Genomic DNA, 4,665 nt, shown 5'->3' on the forward strand with positions numbered 1-4,665 from the left:
TTGATTCTTGAGGCCCACTGTTCAGCTACATGCAAATTTACTTTTGCTTCTATGTAATAATAACTTAGCGTTTTTAATGAATGATCATATTATACCTTTTTTTTGCAAATTATGGATCATGTATACTAGCACTGCTCATTAGCATTCCTTCATAGCGGCCTACCGGAGGATTGCCCGGTTACCCTGTGGGCCAGTCCGAGCCTGCTGGTGGAGCTTGGAGCAAAATTAGTCCAATTACATCTTTTTTATATGTCCTAGGTCGGTCTCGGGTACGGGAGAGCAGAATTATAAGGGGCCGAAAGGATAACTTTTATTTAATTTTCTGTAATTGTAAAAAAGGAAACATTTAAAGCAGTTATTCAGTATAGAAAACCTATTTTCTTGTGCCCCAGTTACGGAATTACGGGGACATGTAGCGGAAGGGGTCACTCATCCATGACCCCCATGTCAAAGCCAGAGAGTAAAAACACCTACAAAGAGTTTCCATCTGGAGGACCCAACATGTGCGGCTCTGTAATGCACAATGTTCCCTCCGGGGGCGTTGCAGAAGAAATACACTGATGAAGTTTCAAGCAGTGGAACAGTCTGTGTGAGGGGGTTTCTATTAAAAAAAAGCATAGTCCTAAGGAGAAAACTAAATGGTCACACAGCACGTTTACATCCAGAGGCTGAAATCAAGCAGAAGTAAGAGACACGGGTGCAGCGCTGGTTACAGTGTGTCAGAGTCCTCTCTTGCAATGAATCTGGAATGTGGCACAATAAAGGATTGCAAATAACAAAGGAGACTCTGAAGACGTCTCCAAGGAGCTGATCACGGCAGCCAAGTAGCTCAGCAACAGGACTGTGGTAAACATTCACAGCAGATCCGATGGGTGAACTCAAAGCAAACTCCTTGCGGTAACTCCAGGGTGGTTTGTCTCCAGGAATGGAGACTTTTCCCAGATTACGGCCATTAGGTTGCATGGTTTGTGGTGATCCGGTGTCTCCATGCCCATCTCCAGCGTGCCCACCTGAACTCTTCGGTGAGTTGGCACTGGTGGTCTACAGGTCAGTCTTGCTGTCTTCTTCTCATCCTCAGTTTACCAGACAAGAACTTGAATCTAAGCTGCGGACGGGCGAGATTGACCCATACCAGACCTTTCCACTGAAGAACCGTCCTAACACCCATGAGGACCGACATCGCTTTGGGCGCCATGAAAGGTGCCCGGTCCCCGCTGGAAATGACTCTATGAGATTCCACCACCCGCTTCAGAAAACCTCCGCTGGCTTCTTCTCTCATCTGGGACATCTGCAGAGGCAGCTTGTTTCCGGTAGGTGGATTTTGCAAACATCTATATCATCCATTGTTTTCTGGTATCAGCCATTGGGAAGAAGGTTCTCGTAGAGGATTAGTAAGCGGATGTCTAAAAATAAGCCCCCATTGGTTGTGAATGCTCCAAGCTAAATCCCAGAGGTGCTCAATTCTGCGGGCGAAACTTTTCCTTTATATTTGGATATCTAGCAGAGGACATCGGTGCCTCCATTTTTCCTGATTAGTGCCCCCCTCCACCACTGATCAGATAATTTAATTACTGGATATGCAAAATTATTTCTTTAATACATCTGTGGTCACTTCCATAGGAAACATTCGTAGTAGATCCGCAGCTGAGTCTGTAGTAGGGGCCCAGATTGGGGGTGGTCCACTGCTTACCGCAAATAGACGACACAGACACAAACCGGAGGCAGATTTGGGGTACAACAGGTCCGAGTCTATTGGCCGTCAGCCTGACGACCGCAGCAATACACCGCAGCACCTTCACAGCTCTCCGTATTCAGGCACGGGTACCTGCACCTTCCTTCTGCCGTAGTGACGCTCCATGCGGCTCTTTCACTGGGGCTGCCCTAGGCCTATCTACCGCCAGCGCTTCACCAGTCCGAGGTCGTCGTCCATTTGGTACCCCAGGAGGCCTCGTCTGTTCTGCGGTTCTTCGTGTCAGGGCCACCCCCCTGACTTCTTTTCTCCTCAGTCCCCTTGTTCGAGCTCTCCACTGCTGTCCGTTCTCCTTCACTGTCTCTTCTCCTCCTGAGCTCCTCCCGGGACTGGAACCGTCTGGAACCCTCTCCTGTCCTATTTATCTCCCCTCTTGGGAAATCCCCTCCTGGGTTCCTATCTCCCCGTCCCCCATGACTAAGCGTTTTCGTATCCCTAAACTGCTGTAAAGTCCTGTTCTCACACTCCCCCTTGCCATCTTGTGGTCAAACTTAGGTACAACACTTCTATTCCATTTTCCCCCAGCTGTTTCCCTTCTGTCATTACAAACATCCGTCTACAGTGCACAAACCGTCCCTTCTCCCTACAGACAAGTACGTCCGTCAGGTCACCTTCCCTACAAGTCCACAGCGAGACACAACCGACATTAGGCAGGGCCCACAGACCTAGGAAGGACAGTATCATCCCTCTATGCCAACAAAAAGGTGCAAAATTTGACACAAATCGTATTTTTCTTGCCCCTATTTGTACCAACGCCATTTCATATCTTAAAGGGGGTTTCTAACTTTCAGAACAATTATTATTTGTTAACTTAAATTTAGATATCTGGGGCTAAAAATTATTTTTGCAATCAGTTTGCATTAAATATTTTGCACTGTTTGCCTCTGTAGCCTGTATCATTTGCAATGTCTATCGCCGCCGGCTGTAGAATGAGTAAACTGAGAATCAGTCAGTCATCCGTCTATGAGGGGTCTGAAGGAAAGTTTATAACTCTTTTATCTGTGTTTTCTGAGCTCCTTTTAACTGATTTTATGACCGCATCAAAGTTGAAAGTGCAGGGAAAACAAAAAGCAAACCAGTGTGCAAAGGCCAAAAAATGGTGTAAAAAATCAAACGGTGCAAAATTTTTAATGAAACCCAATTGCAAAAATTATTTTTGACTCCAAATACATGGATATAAGTAAGAAATAAAAAAGTTCCCAAAGGTGGGCGACCCCACTAAATAGTGAATGGAACTGAGTTTGCAGCTCAGTGTTTCAGGGAAAGCTGCAATTGCTATGGGCATGTCATTGTGCCAGGGCTATGCCCGGAAATAGGGGGCTGCATAGGCAGTAAACTCAGAGCCTACAAGCAGAATGGTGGGACAATAACCCTAGTGCTTCTAGAACTTGTTAAAGGGGTTGTCCACTCCTTTTCTTAGTTAAAAAAAAATGGACGAAGCACAAAAACAATTGGACCTACCGGACCCCACTGCTTCTCCCTCAGTACTGTTGCTACTATCTCCACCTGATCTCCTTGGTCTAGTAACCACTGCAGTCAATCAGTAGCTGCAGCGGTCAGCTGACACTCCTCCCAAGTGGAGGACACTGGTGAGTAAAAATGGAGTGTGTAAAAGTAGTGGAACTCTGGTGATAATGATGCAACATTCCACTTTGCCCTCCAAATCTTGGGATGGAAAACAACCCCGTCTTTGCCTCTATGCTTCTCAATATCTTTTTTCCTGCAGGACAGTCAAAATGCAGTCGACCTACCGGCCACCAACCAGAAGAAAAACCATCCAAGATGTCATCCAGCGCTAGATGTGAAATGGCTCGAAACGCAAAAATATCAAACGCGCATCCTTGTGGCCTGTTCCCTCCTATCCTCGACGTCTGGGCCCAGCGGGATGCGATGCAGAGGGCCATTAGACTGCGGATTTAGCAGAGATGTCTTTGTTTTAGGCTGGTGGTCTCCATGTGACGTTCAGCTTGGCCTGACATTTGGACCCCGTGAGGGAAACACATGTATAAAGAAGGGCCTGATGTTGGGCACCTGGATTACCCACAGTTACATGTTACCAGGGGTCCCAAGAAGGACTGGTGGGTAGTGGGAAGGTGGCGGTCCACAGTGCTGTGTCACGATGACTACCATGGCCACAGATGGAACATTTGATCATTTCTGATGACAGAATAGTTTGTTACGTTGAAGATAATTCATAAATCTCAGAGCTGTAATATGTCAACTATTCACCTGTCTCCTGAGAATTACTGTATATGGCGGTGACATAATCCTGAACTCTGTTCTAGTGCATACTGCCACAAAGCACCCATATGTATAGTGCCACATAGCGTCCATATGTATACTGCCACATAGAGCCCATATGTATAGTGCCACAAAGCACCCATATGTATACTGCCACATAGCGCCCATATGTATACTGCCACAAAGCACCCATATGTATACTGCCTCATAGCGCCCATATGTATACTGCCACATAGCGCCCATATGTATACTGCCACAAAGCACCCATATGTATACTGCCTCATAGCGCCCATATGTATACTGCCACAAAGCACCCATATGTATAGTGCCACATAGCACCCATATGTATACTGCCACAAAGCACCCATATGTATACTGCCACATAGCGCCCATATGTATACTGCCACATAGCGCCCATATGTATACTGTCACATAGCACCAATATGTATACTGCCACATAGAGCCCATATGTATACTGCCACAAAGCACCCACAAGTATAGTGCCACAAATCCCCCATATGTATAGTGCCACATAGCGCCCATATGTATAGTGCCACATAGCGCCCATATGTATAGTGCCACATAGCACCCATCTGTATACTGCTACATAGCGTCCATATGTATACTGCCACATAGCGCCAATATGTATACTGCCACATAGCGCCAATATGTAT

At 46.4% G+C, this 4,665-nt stretch overlaps 1 long non-coding RNA gene across 1 annotated transcript; it reads left to right on the forward strand.

Moving 5' to 3' along the window:
* Positions 1-312: 312 nt before the first annotated feature.
* On the forward strand, positions 313-3,976 carry LOC141048400 (uncharacterized). Its single transcript, XR_012220047.1, has 2 exons — positions 313-1,310; positions 3,477-3,976. It is a non-coding gene; the product is annotated as an uncharacterized lncRNA (long non-coding RNA).
* Positions 3,977-4,665: the final 689 nt, after the last annotated feature.

This window comes from Dendrobates tinctorius, unplaced genomic scaffold (assembly GCF_039654945.1).
Source record: "Dendrobates tinctorius isolate UK_male_01 unplaced genomic scaffold, ASM3965494v1 ptg000135l, whole genome shotgun sequence".
In the NCBI taxonomy this organism is placed as follows: domain Eukaryota; kingdom Metazoa; phylum Chordata; class Amphibia; order Anura; family Dendrobatidae; genus Dendrobates; species Dendrobates tinctorius.